The sequence below is a fragment of the Bicyclus anynana genome, chromosome 4 (assembly GCF_947172395.1).
Source record: "Bicyclus anynana chromosome 4, ilBicAnyn1.1, whole genome shotgun sequence".
In the NCBI taxonomy this organism is placed as follows: domain Eukaryota; kingdom Metazoa; phylum Arthropoda; class Insecta; order Lepidoptera; family Nymphalidae; genus Bicyclus; species Bicyclus anynana.
Window position 1 is genome coordinate 16041560 of NC_069086.1, and position 23134 is coordinate 16064693.

General features: G+C 37.5%; 1 protein-coding gene across 1 annotated transcript in view; it reads right to left on the reverse strand.

The window, feature by feature from the left end:
• The window catches only part of LOC112053415 (arrestin homolog), a 90093-nt gene that overhangs the window by 61500 nt on the left and 5459 nt on the right, over positions 1 to 23134 (reverse strand). The window lies entirely within an intron of this gene.

Here is a 23134-nt window from a genome sequence, read left to right on the forward strand (position 1 = left end):
GTAGGGGTAGGGTAGGGGTAGGGTAGGGGTAGGGTAGGGGTAGGGTAGGGGTAGGGTAGGGGTAGGGTAGGGGTAGGGTAGGGGTAGGGAAGGGGTAGGGTAGGGGTAGGGTAGGGGTAGGGTAGGGTAGGGTAGGGGTAGGGTAGGGGTAGGGTAGGGGTAGGGTAGGGGTAGGGTAGGGGTAGGGTAGGGGTAGGGTAGGGGTAGGGTAGGGGTAGGGTAGGGGTAGGGTAGGGGTAGGGTAGGGGTAGGGTAGGGGTAGAGTAGGGTAGGTATAGTATAAGGAAGACATAATTTGACATTGCCCTATGTCTAAGCGAAGCTTGACCGGGTCCGCTAGCTAAATATATTTCCAAAATAAGTATCGGGTGATTAATGATCGATATTGATGCCAAAAATGAAATCAGTAAAATTTTTGTCTATCTGTATGTTCGTTATAGAAACAAAAACTACTCGACGGATTTTAATGAAACTTGGTACAATTATTCTTCATACTCTGTGCAACTCCTGGGCAGGTTATAGTATACTTTTCATCACGCTACGATCAATAGGAGCAGAGCAGTGAAGGGAAATGTTGGGAAAACGGAAGAAATTACTCCATTTTTACAGCGATTTTACTGTAAGGGCTGGATTAAAGAGGTCTAAGGGTGGACGAAGTCGCGGGCGTTATTTGTATTTTGTTTAGTGAAGGTATAACCTTACTTTTTCGGTTATTTCTGTGAGAATAAATATTATTTAATCTCTACATCACTTGTTAATATTTACAGTATGTAACAATACTGTAAACATCTGGTCAAATAAAAGTGTGAAAATCGCTAGAATATAATAAATATTTTTGCTTGTTTTATTACAGGTAAGTATGAAAGGAAATTGTGTCAAATAAATATCATTCACATGTAGACAAATTCGTTGGCATTCTTCTATAAATAATTATATTATCCATGATATCTATGACTAATAAATTTAAATACAAATCCAATATCAAGAATGAGCCGTATGTATGCACAGCGCATTCACCATTACCAAAAAGAGGACCGAATTATCAGAACCGGCCTTCTACTCAATATTTCAAGAAGTAATGATGATGCAGCTACGTGGGCGGCCATTTTGTTTCGTACTAATAATTGACGAAACGAGGAGATGGTCCACTTTATAGTTTAAGTCTCATCATCACCATCATTAACAACCTTCGACCATTAATAACAGGACCTGCCTCGCTAACCGTTACCCTTCCGGCAAAGATCAAAAATCAATGATCTAACGCGTTTATAAAAACTGTTGCTATAAATTGTTTCATTGTTGTAATCGTTTTTGTCGTGTACAGAGCTCCCTAAAAATGCGGTTTGTGTAGTTGAATGACATAAAAAACGGCCAAGAACTTGTAGTTTAAAAACGACAGACTTTTTTGTTGGTGAATTTGAGTGAGAAACAGGTCCATAGTCTAAATAGTCAAAGTTAACAGCCGATGGACGTCCACTGCTTGGTATAGGCCTCTTGCATGGACTTCCAAACATAAGACTCTCGAGCCGCCAGCATCCAGCGGCTCCCCATGGCTATGGTTATGGTAAGTGTATACCATTCGATTCGCCGAATAGCACTCTTTGCAGAACACAGTGATAAACTGATCAACACTCTAGGTATAGAAAGTAGAATGCGAATTCTAGATTATTCAATATTCCGTGATCCCAATAGTTCAAAATACACAAGGCAAATACTTCGCAATGCATTATTATGCCAGTACTTCTCTGGACGAGCAAAAAGCTCTACTACATACTAAAACAATAGTTATATGACTGGCACCTTAATTTACTTAATTATTAAATGGTGATATAAAACCTTTTCTGAGTTTGTTGTGTGCTCTTCTCAGACCACTTTAATTTTTTATTTTCGAATTATTATCACCATTATCAAATTACATTACCGGACGTTTCGTAAAGAATCAGAAAATTCTCAGGTATGCATGTTTCCTCACGATATTTTCCGTTTGAGACACGTGCTAGTTAATTTCTTAAAATGCACATAACTGAAAAGTTGGAGGTGCATGCCCCGGACCGGATTTGAACTTACGCCTTCCGAATTGATGGCAGAGGTCATATCCACTGGGCTATCACGTCTCCTCGCTTACCAGCTGGAAAACTTTATACACACCTGTAAACAAAGCATCTAACTAGTTTTGTGTGGCGTTTAACTAACACGACAACCTAATTTCCGTTCATTATACAGCGCCCTACAGTTGGATCCTGAACAAACTTACCAAAGCGGAGAGCTTATTAGAACCTTATTATTCACTTTTAAAGTCTATATTTGTATGACAGCTGTAGCTCGTTGTTTGCTATGTTGAAATAAGTTGTAATCCACAACCATAGTCGTAATATAAGTAGGTACAAATAGCATGTCCTGAACTAAAAAGTTACGAACCCTAATACTGTCTGTTCGCATATATGTATACACAACTTTAGCCCTATAAGGCTGCTACAACTGGCGTTATATTATAATACTAGTTGACGTCGCGCGGTTTCACCTACGTAGTTCTTGTTCCCGTAGGAGTAACCTATAGCCTCCTAAACCTATAGCCTATATTTGGCTGGTGGGCTTTGGCCGTGGCTAGTTACCACCCTACCGACAAAGACGTCCGCTAAACGATTTAGCGTTCCGGTACGACGTCGTGTAGAAACCAAAAGGGGTGAGAAAGAGTAACCTATTTATTAATCCAGACACAAACTTTTGCCTTTGTATTTGTAATAACATAAATGCTAAAATAATTTGTATAATTAAGTGTACGTGGGTGTTTAGAAGGATTGGCGCTCTAGACTCCAGAGAGTAATTTTATTAAAATTATTCTTGGAAGACTAAATAGTTATTTAAGTAAGACCTACTCGTAACTACTAGTAATAACTGTCTGATAATATTTAATTATGCTGTAGCATATTTTGTATAAGTAGACTAATTGACATACTTGTAGTTTAGGGATCGATTCCTGACCGCTGGACAATAGGAATGATGACAGTTTTTAAATTGTATATAAATTAAGAGCATGCTAATAGTAAAGCAATTTTGTAAAAGTAACAGGGTATCTGCGGTTATTACTTTCGGAGCTACAGGGATTTAAAGGGTCAGATTTGAGGCACTGCCACGGATCCCTGAAAAAAAGAAGGTACATAATGATCGTTAGATGTGTATGGGCGTTTAAACAAAATTACTAATATCTTTGTTATTTGTGAGTTTATGTTTTAGTTATTTATTAAAAATGTCACATTTAATGTAAGGAAGCTAAACTGTATGAATTTTCATCTAATTACGATAAAAGATTTATAATCTTATTTATCTTGCAAATATCCAGACAATCTGTGCTTTTTGTGTATAAATTAATTAATTACCCGAATTACCTTATTTACCCGAATGTATCTTAACAATAAATAAATTCAAACCTAGTCATCATCACCATTGTCGTCTTCAATTCACTCCTTTCAGTTCTTCGTTTATGTTTAGCGAAAAATAGATTATAATATCTACGCCCACGGTTAATTAATTTTTGAACACGAAAAATTACTGTGCCATGAAATATAAGTTTGTAAAGCATTTTCTTTGTAACTATTACACGCTTTGGACAAAATTCGTAATGGAGACAGCGTGTATCCTGGATTAACCTCACACCTCTAGCCTCAGAGAGCTCGTAAAGCCGCCGGTCGCGTCTAATCTCGCCAGAAGAGTTGGATTACCGTACGAGATTAACCTGTGCACTAGTAATTCTACTGCAATTGTTTAATCTCCAGATAAATTCGCCTTTGTAGCATAAACTTTTAAATTACTAAGCGTGGGAGAATTTTCTCAATTCTCTACGTGTGTGAAGACTGCCAATCCGCATTTGGCCAGCGTGGTGGACTAAGGCCCTCTTATTCTAAGAGGAGACTCGTGCTCAATAAGAAGTAGAGTTGACAATAACTAAGCGTGGGTACAATAGGAAATATGCATGTTTTAAGTGTAAGTTTCATAATGAAATATGCTATAAATATGAGGGGACCAATTTGTCCTGGCAGCGGTTCTAATGTTAATCTGGGTAGGTAGATTAACCACCAATTTAAGGGTAGGTATGCAAAAACTATCTTAGGTAAGCTAAAAAGGTAGCTTTAAAGTGCTTTTGAAGTTCCTCAGAGTTCGAAGTATCAGTGTTTTCCAGATGGACGAAGTCGGAGGCGACTGCTGTATTACAAAGAAAAGCGTTCAACTGTTGAGTTTCTTGCCGGTTTCTTCTCAGCAGAACCTGCCTTCCGAACCGGTGGTAGAATCTTTACAAATAGTCAACTGACGTGTCTAAAGTGCTTGTAAACTGAGCCTACTTGAAATAAATGATTTTTTATTTTGATTTTGAAGCTTATACAGAACATCGTCTCTATACCTATCGTTAAACTGGGTTCCAAACGTGTGACATAAATTAATTTCCCAGGAACAGGTTACCAACGAATTCCCCAAAAAACTAAAAGCTTTCCAATGATGTTAATAAAATGTCATTGAAGCTTTCACGGTATTGATGTCGCGTTCTGGGAAATCGGTGCTTTCTCGTTGAATTGTATGATGAAAATAGGTCGTCCGCACCCCATTTTTTAATCACAAATATAAAAATTGGAAATACCGTTCAACGCTAAATATTTCCTGGCAGTTCAGGTATCTCCATCTAATGTCGCAGCCACGCAAAACCCTTTTTTTATTTTCTACAAAGCCTTTGACTACAATCTCACCTGAAGGTAAGTGATGATGCAATCTAAGATGGAAGCGGGCTAACTTGTTAGGAAGAAGATGAAAATCCACACCCCTTTCGGTTTCAATCGCTTGGCGGTACGTCTTAGTCGGTAGGGTGGTAACTAGTCACGGCCGAAGCCTCCCACCAGCCAAACCTGGACCAATTAAGAAAAATTTCAATCGGCCCAGCCGGAGATCGAACCCAGGACCTCCGTCAAGTAAATCCACTGCGCATACCACTGCGCCACGTAGGGTGTCTTCGCGCTGCCGCGGTGTTGTTCCTACAGTGCCCGCCACGAGATATTGTGTTTGTGAAGTTAGCAACAAATGACTGCGCAATGAATCAATAACGGTACAAACGGCGAGGGCGGGGAGTGTTCGCGTCTGTACGAATGCGCATACTCATTCCGCAGCTAACTTCACAAACATAAAGATCCGTGGCGAGCACTGTACTCAAATAATCTTGACTTACCGCCAAGCGATTTAGCGTTCCGGTACGATGTCGTGTAGAAACCGAAAGGGGTGTGGATATCATTCTCCTCCTAACAAGTTAGCCCGATTCCATCTTAGATTGCATCATCACTTACCATCAGATGAGATTGTAGTCAAGGGCTAACTTGTAAAGAATAAAAAAAAAAAAAATCTAGACGCTGCGTGATAGCCCAGGATCCGTGGAGTATTTTTAAATTTTTTTTTATTTATTTGATTAACCAACAACCTTACATTTCTTACAAGTTATACAATATTTTAATAATTTATGGTATCAAGGCAAAATGTTCGACCACTTCTAGATTACTACATGCTCTTAAACAATAAAATTTTCTAAATATTACAATACTAATTAAAGTTAAACAGCTTTACAACTACACACAGGTGAAAGAATATTCATACAAAATTGAAAAGAAAAAAACTAGATTACTATGAAGTTAATTTTTCGTGAGTAATTTCATCTCATCACTAATGTTTTTTTTTACTATTGCTTAGTATTAATTAATAGTTATACAATTGAACATCCACAATGCCCTACAAATTGCTTGGTATTTTGTTCCGATGCCCAGAAAATTTTATTACCTGGTAACCCAGTTAGCTACCAGAATCAAGAATTTTTTGTAAATATACCCACGGAAAATAACTTAATAGTAACCAATTGTAAAAAAGCTCCAGGGATCCTTTGACTCACATTCAAAGGAAACAAAGTGAGCGACGGGCAGGACAAGAGGCCTGAAATGCTAGCTATGAAACGAACAACATCTCCGCCTACTTCCCACGCGACACGTGCAGTGTACCCGTAATAATTTCAGAGATCTCGTAGTAAGTGAATTAGTCACCGGACATTACCTTTATAGGATTAACATCATGTGAATATTAATGCAGATGATGTTAACCAATTAATTAATTATCCCAGCCACAATTAGTGCCCAGTTTCAGCCACAAATCACATCTAGAGCCCCCCCATTAAACATCACCCTGTTAACACATGACACCGGTTAATTAGGGATCGTGTGATCGGTCTTTGTATAACTGGACGATGGGAATAGAGTTATTGGATTATTCGCCGTAGACGGCGAAAGCAATAGACGACTGATTGGCTTTTGTGTATTGTTGTCAGTCAAAAGATATGGACTTTGAAACAATGGGGATGATGACTAGGTTTGAATATATTGATTTTTATGATACAATGTTAACTCATTTATACATAAAAAGCAAAGATTGTCTGGATATTTTCAAAATAAATAAGACTATAAAATTTCTAAATCTATTCAAAATCTTTTATCGTAATTAGATGAAAATTCATACAGTTTTAGCTTTCTTATATTAAATGTGACATTTTTAATACGTGAACTATAAACATAAACGCACAAATAATAGAGATATTAGTAAATTTGTTTGAACGCCCATAAAAATCTAACGATCATTATGTACCTACGACGTCAATAGTTCGTCCCATTTTGTATGGGGTGTTTTTCAAGGATCCGTGGCAGTATATCCCCTCTCCTATAAGGAGGGCTGATAACGATCTGATAACGATGATTATGAAACGTGAGAAATATCTACTACACAACAATATATGCTGATCGTCAGGACAGAACAATCATTATTAAACTGCTTAAGCGTTCAAAATTGGCAGAAAGGTCAAGTTACCTGTTACCATGTTACATGACGGGGAAAAACAATAAATAATGCGCTATTAAAAGTAATTTCACTTGAAGTACGTCAATTAATATAAAACAACCTCATAACACGCGAAAAATGACGTAACAATAAATTTATTACAGCTGTGTTGTTGATAAACAATGTATAAAAGTATTTAATAAAAAATCCATATTCCATACTAATATGATAAATGCGCTTAAGTCAATGTCTGTCTGACTGTCTGTTACATTTTCACAGCTAAACTGCTGTAACGATTTGAATAAAATTTGTTTATGCACGCCATTGACGATCAATTATTCTCACGTTTCTTCAGCACCCACGGCTATAACTGATCGTGTATTGGTCGCTGCGTGCATGATGGCTCGACTTATGAAACGTCTTCTTCTTCTTAAGACCACCTTCGACGTAACCCTATCGAGCCCAAACTCGATAGGGTTACGTCGATTAATTAAGGACTTCCTATGGCCACCTTCCAGCTCCAATATCAGACCCTGGTCTAAATATAGAATCATCAAGTTAAATCTATTGAGCCCAAACTCTATGGGATGGTTTAATTACGGAGTCCCTATGGCCACCTTCCAGCTCCATCATCAGACCCTAGTTACCATATAGTATTAAAGTACTTGTCAAGACAAATCTAATGAGCCCAAACTCGATGGGTTTGTGTCATCTAATTAGGGAGTTCCTATGGCGACCTCCAAGTTCCATCATCAAATCAACTCTATATTATAATAACATTGTATTGCCATCCGATTTATATATGCATTTTTTCAGCTCAATAACCGGGAAGTGAATCAAATTTAACATGCGAGATTAATTGATGATAGACACAACGGGACAGGTGATACTAAATGATTAAAAGCTTGTAATTATGTACGTGAAAAACGATTTTGAATGAATAGTAAACATTATAAACTACGAGTTGACTATCAACGGTGAAATTACTAAGTAACTTTGTCGTTTAAATAATCAATTTTGTAACTAACCTGAACATCGTCACGTACAATATTGGATCTGCATCCAACACTGGATGCGCAGTGGAAAACCGAACACGACACTGCATCACTAGTTATCTTATGATAATTTTTGAAGTAGGTACTGCAGGCTGATCGAGCGCTATGCTAATATTCTTTAATCTATACAAACACTTAACTGGTCATTCTGTTTATCAAGATTACAAAAGTTTACAAGCAAATTACATTAATGACAAAATTATCAACTCTTTGGTGTAGTGATTCACCTGTTTGTCTATAAATGACAAAGACCTGCATTCGACTGTAATGATTCAATGGTCGGGTAATGATATATTGGGTTTTCTTCCCTGCCAGATATTATATTTATCATCAGCATTAATAATCCATAATCGGCTCACTGAGCACGAGCATCCTCTCAGAATGAGAGGGGTTAGGCCAATAATCCACCATGCTGACCCAATGCGGATTGGCAGACTTGACACACGCTGAGAATTACGAAAATTCTCAGGTATGCAGGTTTCTTCACGATGTTTTTGCTTCACTGTTAAAGACATGTGATATTTAATTTCTGAAAATGCACGTAACTGAAGTTGGAAGTGTATGCCCTGGACTGGATTCTTTTTTTTTATTCTTTACAAGTTAGCCCTTCAACACAATCTCACCTGATGGTATGTGATGATATAATCTTGAAGCGGGCTGGGAGGAGGTTAGGAGGAGGGGTTAGAAGGAGGATGAAAATCCTCACCCCTTTCGGTTTCTAGACGACACTGTACCGGAACGCTAAATCGCTTGGCGGTAGGTCTTTGCCGGTAGGTTGGTAACTAGCCACGGCTAAAGCCTGACCTGGACCTATTAAGAAAACCTTAATCGGCCCAGCCGCGGATCGATCCCAGGACCTCCGTTTTATAAATCCACCGCGCATACCACTGAAAAACTCAAATAGAGGCCACATAAATACCAAACGTAATGGTCGTTCAAAGTAATATTACCGTATTTCACTTTCATAAAGCATATAAAAACCATTTTCACGATTCCCTAGGGGCACGTTGCCCCAAATTTATTTTTTAACGGGTTCATTTGATCCACGAATGTACTCGTACGTTGACGGTGGAAGGATAAAATTAATTAACCGACATTAAGCTACCCTTACCGAATAGATCTTTCAGAGTTATATTTTTCATATTATTAATCAAATTCAAAAAAATTTGAACTTTATAACCTAACAAATAACTAACAAATGAACTAACTAAAAATGCCTAGTTAGTTAGTCTGTATGCCGTAGAAGTAGGTGCGAGAGGATTACCAGCAAAATCTCTCTATAACTTGCTTAAAGACCTTGGCCTCTCTAGAAGTGCAGCTAGTTCTATAGTAGAACGAGTATCCAAAGCTGCTCTAATAGGATCTCACCAAATTTGGATAGGCAGGGAGAACAACACGAGCAGAGAATGGGAAGTGTTGATCGATCGTCAAGGAATTCCTTAACCCTACATCCAGTAGTCACAAGTCCTGGGCTTTGCTTAGTGTTTTTCTCTGTACCACGCGATGGACCCGGCACCTGCACGGTGAATCCATTGAATGCTAAGATATTCGTCTCTTACCAATTCATTGTACAGCTGGACTAATCGCCAACGATGTTTTTATAACTCGCAAGTGCGAGTTTCAATTTCACGTCTATCTTTGTCTTTCTATATTGTGTTAAACAGAGATATATAGATTTATAGAGGTTTAATTATAAGCTCGCACTTGCGAGATAAACAAAATATCGTTACAGAATAGCCCTGCTGAACTAAGAGCCAGATATACTGTCTTTTTAAGGAAGCTGAAAGTTTTTCTTTCGTCCTATACGATGACATGACATTACTTTGCTTTCACCATTATGTTCCATTATCCCGGGCTTTTCGCTTATTTGGAAAATATAATTTTCCACATCGATCACATTTGTAAGCATATAAAAACTTAATAATTACTTATAACTTATAAATAATTACATCTACGGTTGAAAGGCAAAATTAAGCAAGCGACACGAAGGTAAATTTTCAAATTATATTTATGTACACTTATATTTTAAGAGGTAAAGTTTGTGAGTTTGTAGCTCTAGATATATCTTGTCCCCGTATTCCTACGAGAATGGGAACTACGCGAAAAACTGCGGGGTTTCTGCTAGCTATAGCGTTATACTTAGATGAATTACGTATTTTATCTCGCCTCGATAACCGTACTTTAGTTTAATGCCTACACGTGCAGTAAGACATTCTCTAAATAATGGAAATTCACGATAGCTTATTATGTTGTATTCGTATCTTTAAACTCGTAAAGTGTCTATAGGTAATAATTGGCTAAAACTTGATTTTACCGTACCTTAAAATAATTTAACTTAAATTGGTAAATTGTCGCTTGCTCAATTCTGCCTCTGTATCGTCTTATGCGTATGTGCTAGCGAAAAATAAGAAGTTTATTTATATCTACGCGATAAATAGCAATCGAGGTTTTGTATCGGAAGAATTGTTGACAATATATTTTAATTATTTTTACGGAGAACTTCAAATCAAAATCATTTATTTCAAGTAGGCTCAGTTTACAAGCACTTTTGACACGTCAGTTAACTATTTGTAAAGATTCTACCACCGGTTCGGAAGGCAGGTTCTGCTGAGAAGATACCGGCAAGAAACTCAACAGTTGCTCTTTTGAAAAAGTCATACAGTATTACAATTTACAATTGATAACAATTACTGTTTACATTTCTTATAGTTTTACTTCCTGTGTGAAGGTGGAAGCTGATCCAACGGCCTCCAAGCATCTTTATCATTAAGGAACTCATCAATGTTGTAGTACCCTCGACTAAGTAAATGTTTTTTAACACATAGCTTAAAGCTATGCATTGGCAGGTCCATCACAGTCTTGGGGATCTTATTATAGAAGAGTACACCCAAACCTACAAAAGATTTTTTTACTCTTTGGAGACGATATGCAGAAATAACTAACTTATGCCCGTGTCTAGTAAGACGTGGGTTTAAATCTCCTTTTCTATTGTACAAATTAATATATTTAATGAGTTTGTATTGTTGTTGGTCTATATTTGTTTAGTCTTTGATGAACGTACTCATCAGCTGTGGACGAAGCACTTAGTATACTCGTAACAACTAATTTTTTTGTCCAAAGTTGTGATTTTCATTACTAAATACTACCATTATAAGCCTATTTTAACGGCTCAATTCTGTTTCAGGAACATTCTTATAGGAGAGTGATTATGGAGCTCAGACCCGCCCTTCTACTTCAGTGCTGTTTGACAGGCGTAGTGTGCTAATGTTGGTTTTTTACTTAGTTAATGTTATGAATAGCCTTGCGCTTAGCTATAATCGTGCCTGTTGGAAAGAAATGAGGTCCAGGTTCGGACTCGCTTGCCTAAAACTACCTTGCCTAAATACTCCCCAGCGCCCTGTATAGCTAGACTTTCTAGAGACATAGTCTCTGCACCTTAGAGTAAAACTTAGACTGCACTATGATCTACCCCGAGTATACTAATCAGTCACTTACTTGTTTTTATAATTTATAATCAAATGATTCTTATAGAGATTTGTATCATACGTACTTTATTACCTAAAGTATTATCGAGCAATAAGGAAATTATTTTCTTTCTTTTGATAAAAAGCAATTTGATAATTTTATCCAGTATCGATTGATAAAGTGATAACGGTAGAGAGGACAGAGAGGCTGCTATAGCGAGACTTACCTCATTTTAGGAAGGCCTAAGGTTTCTCAATTTTGGAAGGCCTAAGGCTTCTAATTTTTGGATGACCTAAGGTTTCTCATTTTAGGAAGGCTTAAAGTACCTCATTATTGGAAGGCATAAAGTTTCTCAGTCCATTCTCCTACCATATTTCATACTAGCCTACGCCCCGTGGTTTCACCCGCGCAGCCCCCGTTTCCGTGATATACGAAATATGGGGATGAAATATAGCCTAAGACACTCACAAATAACCATAGATGCAAAAATGCACTGCCTACCCTAAGGACTCAAGACAAACCTATGTTGGACCACAGAATACATAGTTGGACAAGGAATTTTCCAATATTTCCTTATAATGCATACCCTAGTTAAAAACCTTACGCACGTCACGTCAAATGTCATTCCCATACATTTTTCTAGTTTTCGAAGCGCTTGCGATCGTAGAAAGAGAATCGACATGTTACTCACTCAAGGGCGAATCTGCTAATAGATTAAAAAAATATAACAACTTATAACTTTGATGGTGACGTAAAACCAGAGGTGAAATTGGTGTGGAGATAGAACATACTCGATGTTCTATCTCCACACCAATTTCCTCGGGTGTCGGTTAAAATTGTTAATGAAATTATTAGAATTACGAGAGTTGACGTGTTCAGTTAACCGGGTTTTTGGACCGGGTCCAAACTGTATAATGACTGTGATAATTTTAGCTACTTATAACTGATAGCTTAATCGCGATAGGTTTGGTTTCTATCATGAATTACTGTTCATTTTTAATGTCAAAAAGCTTAGGTATTATTCCTTTATTTTATTAACCGACAAAAAGGAGGAGGTTTTCAATTTGATTGGTATGTTTTTTTATAGATAAAATTTATCTTGAATAATAACATGATAAAATTAAATTATTTGAAGTAGGCTCAAACTTCATACTAACTTGTTCAACACAGGTCTGAAAAGTCCAGTCTGCCGAGTAGTTACCACAGCTCTTATTTGGAGAAGCAGATTCTACAGAGGAATTTAGCAATAAAAAACTCCTTTCTTTCTCTTTTTTTTAAAATAACGATAATTTTAACGATTTAATGATAATTACCATTCGTATTTTAAAGGTGTCTTGTGTGCAAAAAAAAACAGACCCATATTCGACTCACTACTGAGTTCGAGTCTCCTCTCAGAGAGAGAGCAGTTTAGCCATAGTCCACCAACCGATTTAAACCAACCTTAGTGGCTGGCCTAATACAGACTTCACCCACGCAGAGAATTGAGAAACTTCTTAGGTATGCAGGTTTTGACACGATGTTTTTCCTTCGCCTTTCGAATTTCACTCCCCGTTTACCCTACGAAATATGAATAACCAAAAAACATGAAATGTATTATTACAGATCAGGAGTTCCCTCAACTCTCTCTCGTCTTCATTATCAGACACCTAATGACAGTCACAACTCAGCTAAGTTGGAAGGTATCATCATTACAAATTAATTAACACTAACGACAAGGTAATTTTTGCAAACCGTTAAAGAGTTCCCTTATCTGTCCTTCGTCTTCATCGTCCAGGCCACTTATGACAATCCCATCTAGGTGAAAAGTTCTCACCATTACAAATTAATTAAGTCCAATCACAAGGTATGTCCTTTGTCTTAATAACAGTCACAACCCATCTAGGTGGAAAGTACTCATCTATAAAAATTAATCAAACCCAATCACAAGGTATCTAGCTACTGTTGACCGTTGAGGAGTTATATTTAATGCGCTTTGTCTCCATCACCAGACCCCTAATGACAGTCACAACAGATCAAGATGTAAAATTCTCTACAATAAAAATTAATCAAACGCAAACACAAGGTAGCTAATGTAAGCCGTTGAGGAGTTTAAACCACTATTTAAAATGATCTTTCGAAAAATAACGCCTAATAGAAGATTTGTATTTTAACACTTTTCACCCAAGGTGAAGGTCGTATCTAATACGGATATTACTCGTAGACTAGTCTGATTGTATTCGATAATAAAAACACCGCCAACCGTTCCGACGAGTACATGACGTCACTTTTATGCCGGAGTGCCGGCGAGCAAATTATCGCGATAAACCGGCACCACCTGATTGACACTGACGTATGGCCATCGATCCGACACATTATCTCCCGCTCGCCGTAATGTAACGAACAATGGATACATTATTTGGGTATCCAATTAAGCCAAAGTATATTTTCGTAGAAGATTTCTAATTTATGTTTTTATTTATAATATTTAGTTAGAGCCAGTCAAGTCTAGTAATGTCACTCATCCTTTCTAATATTATAAAGAGTTAGTTTGTTTGTTTACTTATCTTAGGAACAACTGATCCAATTTGAAAAATTCTTTCACTGTTATATAGCCCATTCATCGAGGAATAAGGCATACTCCTACGGAAACGTGAACCACGCATCTGCTACTTAATAAATATGGGGCTTAGACCCAGACGCGGCTCCTTTACTGGTTGACAGGCTTAAGGTGATAATATTATAATTTATACTTCTTATTAGTGGAGGAAGTCGTCACAGATGTTAACCCTATACGAAACCCTAACCCTAACCCTAACCTAGATACCCTATACGAAATTGAGATTGTATGTAACAAATGTCATCCGGTGCCTATTGACAACACTTCGTGGATATCATATATAGTAAAAAACATACATACAGCCGAACGTAGAAACTCCTCCTTTTTGGAAGTCGGTTAAAAATATAAGTAGCACTCGGCGATAGTGTAGCTTCCCAATAGTGAGAGCATTTTTAAAATTACTTCAGTAGTTTCGGAGCTTATTAGCAAATATAGAAAACAAACAATCAAATATTTTAAAATATTAGTAGATATATACTTGCACTAACAATTTCCAGTTAGTGGCGAGAATAAACAGTCTCTTTGATGTACAGCTACATTAGTTGGATTAGCCGAGTAGATTGATTATTGTAAATTGGGTCATTGCCATCTGTCCGGAGCATAACCTGTGGACAAGGTTACCATACTACCAACTCATTTAATATTGAAAGACAAAGTCTCACATACTTCACATCATCATCAACCCATATTCGGTTCACTGCCGAGCTCGAGTCTCCTCTCAGAATGAGAGGGGTAAGGCCAATAGACCACCACGCTGGCCCAATACGGATTGGCAGACTTCACACACGCAGAGAATTAAGATAATTCTCTGGTATGCAGGTTTCCTCACTATGTTTTCCTTCACCGATTGAGACACGTGATGTTTAATTTCTTAAAATGCACACAACTGAAAAGTTGGAGGTGCATGCCCCGGACCGGATTCGAACCCACACTATCCGGAATCGGAGGTAGAAGTCATATCCACTGGGCTATTACGGTACTTCACATCACTTTAATATTATATTGAAAGTTTGTGTGTACATTTGTATGTTTGTTACAGCTTCACGCAGCAACTACTGTACTGATTTGGCTGAAATTTCAAATAGCGATAGAGTGTAACCGGGATTAACGCATAAGCTACTTTTGATCCGGAAAAAATCCTTGTTTCCCGCGGGATTTGTGAAAATCACAATTTTACGCGAATGGAACCGAGCATGCGCTAGTATCTACGAGTATGTATATTTTTCGTGGACATGACAAAATTTCACTTCTGATTATCGACTAGGTTTTACACTTTACGTCAGGGATGGCAAATACACAGAATAACACTATCAATGATCACTTAACTTCTACAGTTCTACCCTCTAACTACACTGTTGATCAAGTATAGGGCTGATACTATCAGATGTAAACGAGAATAAACTTTCATTTGGTAGGGAGTTTGAGCGAAATCGCGGACTGGCAACCGCTAGTAGTAGGGTTAAAGAGTTCTTTTAAGGTAAACCAATACCCCGCTTCTCCGCTCATGTTGCATCCCGGCCAAGTAACTAACAATGCAATACTAACCGGACGATAATTCACACACTCACTGAATTCACTGACTCACCTCAACACAGAAACTTCAATCACCTAGTCAGTGATCAAACCCAGGACCTCCGTCTTGTAAATCCACCGCACACACCACAGCGCTACGGAGGCCGTTGAATAATTGCATTGTACATAGCATTATATGTATGAAAGTAAACAAGAACAGTACGCCACAACATCCATCACACAACGAAGGCTTTATTACACAGAAAAGAGGCAATAATCCGCTTTCACTTTGCATGAGTTTGAAAGATCCTTCGAGAAGACAGATTATAACTTCCCCGCTCCGAAGTTGCACGCCGCAGAAACGAGATACGCGAGTCGTTACTCGTTACTGAGACTTTGAGACATTGAGCTTTATTAGACGAGCCATTAAAGTTTACAAAAAATACTGTTGTTTAAGATCGTTGACATCGAGCTAGAATAGAAATAGCAACAGTTTCTTTAAGAGAGAATAAGAGTGAATGTTTATTTTTAACTAGCGGAAGCTTGCGACTTCGTCCGCGTGGAATTTATTTTTCACAAATCCCTCGGGAAACCATGGATTATTCCAGGATAAAAATTCGGAACATCCATGCTTAAGTTTAAACCAGTTTTTACGGTTAAACCAGTACACGGATTCAAGAAAACACTTTGACCAATGGAGAGCTACATTATTATGGAGTAACATAAGTTTTATAATCTAACGGAAAACAGTGTGGGCGTCCGCTAGGTATACTCGTAGTGTCATTAAAACTTACAAAGATCACTGGCGTTCAAGCTAAGGTTGACATGCAGTTGGAAATAGAAATGTTTTCTTTGAGAGAGAATGTCTGATGTTGTAACTGTCACAGGTGGGCGTTTGAGCGCTCGTACGACTATAAGCACTCGTTAGTAAGGTTGTTACTTGGAGCCTTTGACTCGCTGAAGCTGAACATGGGTCATTAAGATTTACAAAGATGACTTTTATTTTATCTGCCAATGTTAGAACAACATTCTTACATACCTTTCGGTAGGTCAGATGGTTAAACGTCAAGTTTACGAGGATGGCTCATTTATATTTATAAAAAATATTTAATTAATGATTTTATTGTCATTTCTAACTACTCGTTCAATAAAATTAGTTGTTTTATAACACATTTGCTCGTAAAGTATCGCTTATTTCACCAATTTCAATATCGTAATGTATTTCATTACGCACATGTGCTAGATGAAAACATCGAGAGGAAACCTGCATATCAGAGAATTTTCTTAATTCTGCCAATCCGCATTGGGTCCAGCGTGGTGGACTATTGGCCTAACCCCTCTCATTTTGAGGGGAGACTCGAGCTCAGCAGTGAGCCGAACATGGGTTGATAATGATGATGTAACAAAGACTGTGAATATGCAAACTGACATTCATCAGAAGATAACGGCTCTAACTCCTAAATTGGAAATTCGTGGGCCGTTAGCCGTTTAGGCTTACGCCGTGAAAAAAGCTGAAAATTACGGTTTTACAAACAGTATGTGGGTGTCCGTAAGTTCAAGGTTCTATCTCGGAGGTTCTACCGCCTCTTTCTTGACATTTTGATCTCCTGAGTGTTTGCCAACTCTATGTAACATGATTAATGAAATATGTATTCTGTAAGTTTAGCTTTCAAAGGTCAGGGATCTGTTTTCGCTATTATACTCGTCGGTGTAATTTTTTTATGTCTTTATTTCATTATAAACCCATTTAAAGTATACAGATAAATATGTAGGTAATTAATTAGATAAACAATAAATCTACAGTAAAGTACCCAATAATATAAATATTAAATAGTTTGGTACGTTAATACATTTCTGTAGGACAGCAAACATTTCTTACTTCGTGTTACAAAAGGGTCATCAGGGTTTTAGGTTTAACTAATGGAACGCAGAAGAACCAAAGTCACCGACATAGCTCAACGAGTTGCGAAGCTGAAGTGGCAATGGGCCGGGCACATAGTGCGAAGAGCCGATGGACGTTGGGGTCCCAAAGTGCTGGAATGGCGACCCCGCACTACTAAGCGCAGTGTTGGCCGACCCCCCACCAGGTGGACTGACGACATCAAGCGGGTCGCAGGGATTCGCTGGATGCAGGTGGCTCAGTATCGTGATGTTTGGAAGTCCCTACAAAAGGCCTATGTCCTGCAGTGGACGTCCATCGACTGATATGATGATGATGATGAATGGAACCTCCCTCCCCCCCCCAAGAAAAAAATCAATTTGACTGTTAAACAAAATAAGATTTTTATTTAAATAAAAGGTAGCACATAAAGTGCCAAAAGAAATGTCTTGGCAATATTAATGTTATGGGTGTGCTGGTTTCTTGTCGATTCGATGTTAGGAGTAACTTTGGACAATTTTAACCTTTATTCTGACTTGATATTAGTTATCAAGCCACAAATACGTTAATCTTGTCGCGAACCCCCTACCGTGGAATGTACCCTATGAAATATTCGCGTACCCTACTTTGAGAAACCTTGCATTACAGTATTAAGGCAGTTTCATCAGAATGCGGTATAGGTAATATCCGCCTATAACAAGTTTTATTAGAATTGGAACTTAATTTCTAACTAACAACGAAGTTACCATGGAATTGAGCGATGTCACATCGCTGTAACTATATAAAATGCAATAACTTTAGATGGCCAGATCGTATTTCACGTAGTTATAGCTAAAGTAAAACATACTTTGGCGTATCTCCAGATGTATAAGTGAGATCATATTTAACACAATTTCAAAGAAAATTTCCTTTATATTTTCTCAAAACAAGTTTGCTAAGAGGTTTCATTTTAAATTTTCGTCGGCGAGCCAAAACATCTGTAGACATTTACTTATTTATCCTTAAATATTTAAAATGTTAAACATGACAAGCTTTCTCCGTCTCCTGTGAAGTTTGACTCTTCTAAAGTTCGTACACCTTTAGAGCGGGGGCACACGGTAAGTTGCGGCTGCGGTGCGGCGCCGGAGCGGTGCGCCGCGTCGTCTTACATAGAAATATCTGTGGCATGCATAGAGGAATTAGAAAATGGAGATGCATTGCACTCAAATTCACGAACAAAATTGTCTGTCGTTTTTGAGGGGGACGAGTTAAACTCACACATCGAAAATATTTAACACCATTAAAAATATTCTATGTCCATACACTACACACAACTATAAATTTGACTCGCAATACACACACGCGTAATTTTTACACAGACTAACAATCACATTGCTTAGACTATCCACAGAATAAATACATAAAATATTCGATTACTGATCGATATTTGGCTGTTTCGTCAAAAGAATCGTTTCTTTTTATAAATTTTTTTCATTACAAATTTGATAAAATTAAGGTTTAAATACTTTCAAGTGAAATCTTTGCGATGCGGCGTCGCAACGCATCGTGTGCCCCCGCTCTTATATGCCTTTATACCGACCATCGGCTTTATTTGATTTTATAGGACATTGAAAAGCAATTTGTTTTTCTATTTCGCTTTTTCACAGTAGTTAGGCTTAGCATTTCGTTCATTGGTTTTTAACTCTCATTTATTTATTACTTCTTTTTTTAAAATTTTTAACAATACAAATATATAATATAAATAAAATACAAAACACTATTAAAAAATTTATAAAAAATTCGTTCATTTAATATTATCAGTAACGATTTTATACTATTAGATAAGTTATGTGCCTACAAAATCACTGCAAAAAGTGATCCGAACTAGCTGCGAACTTAGCTTACACATGCAAATTTTTGTGTGTGATCAGAGTTTAGCGATTCCACTGAGCGCAGACATGCAAAACTTTGTGGTTACTTACATTATATACTTAAGTAAATATAGTTTTTACATTTCCCGAACACACATCTAATACCTAAATATTGTAGACAATGTTTAGGTATTATTTGTTTAAATACTTTTTGTTGTTTGCTATGCGACTAAATGAAATGAAGACAAATAGCGCGCCGTCGACGCATGTTTCTAAAACGCGCGTCAATGGCGCGTTAAAAATCGTAATGTGCACGGGCCCTTACACAAAGGTAATAGAAGAGATCGTTATTAGTATGTATAAAGCTCACCCGTAGGTAAAGCTCTCCTGAAACACGACATGAATACTCGATCATAACTGATCGCAATAAACTATGTTTCCACAAGTAATTGCTTTCATATTCATGTTGTATGATTGGTTTATCATCATATTTGTTGAACATTCATAAATAAAATTGAAATGTCTGTTTGTGATTATAACTGGTTTTCCAGTGCTTATAGATCATCATCATCATCATCATTCAGACGTCCACTGCTGGACATAGGCCTCTTGAATGGACTTCCAAACAAAACGGTCTCGAGCCGCGAGCATCCAGCGGCTCCCTGCAACCCGCTTGATAACCTCGATCCACCTAATGGGGGTCGACCTGCGCTTTCCGGTGCGGGGTCGCCATTCCAGCCCCTTGGGACCCCAACGTCCATCGGCTCTTCGAACTATGTGGCCCGCCCATTGCCACTTCAGCTTCGCGATTCGCCGAGCTATATCAGTGACTTTGGTTCTTCTGCGGATCTCCTCATTTCTGATTCGATCACGCAGAGAAACCCCAAATGCTCGCTCGATCGCCCGCTGAATGACTTTGAGCCTTTATAAGAGGGCCGCAGTTAGCGACCAGGTCTCGGATCCGTAAGCCATCACAGATATAGCTTACAGATATTTACACGATATTAATACATAATCGAGCTTTTTAGAAATGTTTGTCTGTCTGTCCAATCAGTCACACTAGCCGTGCAATATCTATATCGTTGCCTTCTGATATAGGTTAATGATACGACGGACGAACTGTACGTACTACCGCAATTTAAAGATATATTTTGACACAAACAATATGATGTATGTACATATTCGTAATGTGCTTGCCAAGATCTTTCTTTTGATACATACACGCAACTACTGCTAGAAATAATACATACAACCTTGATGTAAGTGTTTTTGTATAATAGCACACACGTGTAAGAGTTAAACACCTAATGTAGGTACTTAGCCGCAAAGGAGCTATAAAGAGGAAAGTTCCAGCATCCATATAACTTGGCTTTTAAATGAGTATCACGGTTCTACGCCGTGCGTATAATATTTAAACCCTTCTTGGCTTTATTTAATACAAGCTCACGTAGTTCCCGTTCCCGTGAGAATACGGGGATAAAATAAAGCCTGTGAAACTCAAATAACGTGGCTTTCTAGTAAAAAAAGAATTTTCAAAATCAGTTCGGTAGATCCAGAAATTACCCCTTACAACTTCACAAACTTCTATATAATATTAGTTTTTAATATACTAGCAGACCAGTTCCCGTTCCCGTAGGAACACGAGGATGAAATATAGCCTATAGCACTCTGGGATAGTGTAGCTTTTAACAGTGAAAGAATTTTTCAAATCGGTTCAGTAGTTCCAAGGCTATTCAAAACTTACAAACAAACAATCAAATATTTCGTCTTTATAACATTAGTAGGTACAGAAGTATAGACTAGAGATGAAACACATCTGATTGTATTTAAAAAAAGACGAATGTTTGTCAGCTCATGGCTACAATCTCACCTGATGGCAAGTGTTAATGCAATCTAAGATGGAAGCGGGCTAACTCAGGAGGATAATCAAAATCCCGTTTCGGTTTCTATACGACATAATACGGAACCTATCGTAGTAGGTACTGATTGACAAACGTAGAGTCCTCATAAAATTAGCTACACAGGTTCTAAGTAACTATAAAAGAATTTTAAATAACAAAATACTTAGTCTTTGCTCACGAGATTACCGCCATGTAGAATGTTGAGTCAACTATTTGTTGTTCCGTTAGTCGTTTCAGTCAATGGTCTTACAGCGAAAAGCTTCGACCAACACCTTAAGAAGCTTTCGCTTAACTGCGGGATCAAGGGTCAGATACAGAAGGCATTGAGACGGTGCGTATTGTGAGGAGGTTCCACACTCTGGAGCCCTGACCACCGGTTGTTTGAGCACTCAAATATCCCGCAGTGGGAGGGTTGAATTGTATTTATAATGATTTTATAATGTGTATTGTATTTTATTAACATTGTTAAAATATACAAATAAATAAATGAGGGATTATAATGCATTAACTTTTTCATTGGCATGTCCATCCCTGCCACGGGGATTATTATTGGCATTGGCATTGTTATAAAGGATTACCACTACAAAGGATATCTGTGCTTTTCGTTGGTTAATGAAACAAATGTTTTTGCTGTTAACAGTGTTCAGAGCGTGTTTTAATTAATGGCGATATTTAAACACCCCTTTGTCCTGTTCGCAACGACGGATTTACGAGCATTAATTAATTGAAAAATTTAATTAAGCCTCGACATTGTGTATATTGTACATATATACAAAAAAAAGATTAATTGCTTTTATCGACTCTCAGAGGACCTCTTCTAATCCATTTTCATTATGTAACTGTAAATATTGAATAATCTATGTCTCGTCAAATAATTTTTGGTGTTGCATCATGCATGATTCTTCACCTAACTGTCAAAGGAAGATTATAGTTTTTCGAGTGTTTATTGTATGTATGTTATTCAATAAATAGTCCTTTTAGCTCAATAATGCAATAACCAGCTTTTGCTACGATTTGATAATTTTTAAAAAATACGATTTTTGACATGAAAATGGAACCGACTTCAAAGACGTATTTCAGCTGTTATGATTTTACTGCCCCTATTTTTTTCATACCGGGAGATATATATGAAAAATCAATTCTTAAGGAGTAAACTCCAAAAAAAACATACGCGTCTAACTGAGAAACTCCTTTTTTTTGAAGTCGGTTAATAAAACGTAGGAAAATTGGTGACGACTGAATTTAGGGCAAATTATCATAAATGTTGATACCTGAACGTTTTGTCTATATTCTCTGTCTATGTCTTCAATCATGTTTCTTGTCTGTGTCATTTGTAAATCTTAAAAAATTATAAAATAATAATATTAATGATATTTAAAAAATATTATAATATTAAATAAAAGAGAGACGAATATCTTAGCATTCCATGGATTCACCGCGCGGGTGCCGGGTCCATCGCGTGGTAGAGAGAAAAACTCCGAGCAGAGTCCTGAACTTGTGACTACAGGATGTAGGGTTAAGGAATTCCTTGACGATCGATCAACACCGTTCTCTGCTCGTGTTGTTCTCCCTGCCTAGCCAAATTTGATAAGATCCTATTAGAGCAGCTTTGGATACTCGTTCTAATATAGAAGTAGCTGCACTTCTAGAGAGGCCAAGGTCTTTAAGCAAGTTATAGAGAGATTTTGCTGGTAATCCTCTCGCACCTACTTCTACGGCGTACAGACTAACTACATAGCCATTTTTAGTTAGTTCATTTGTTAGGTCATAATATTTATTCACTTTTATACTGTGGTCCTTCGGAATGTTAGTCTCCCACGGCACAGTAAGCTCTACAAGTACTATTCGCTTGTCTGGTCTAGATCTCGAAATAGCGACATCCGCTGGGATTTTATAATTATTGTAAAAACGTACACGTAAACGTGGGTGAAACCGCTAGGTTCTGGTACTTATATTAATACAAAAGCAATTTACTTTACAAACACCAATCAAAAGAAGGAAAACCAACAAATATCATGAATTACAAA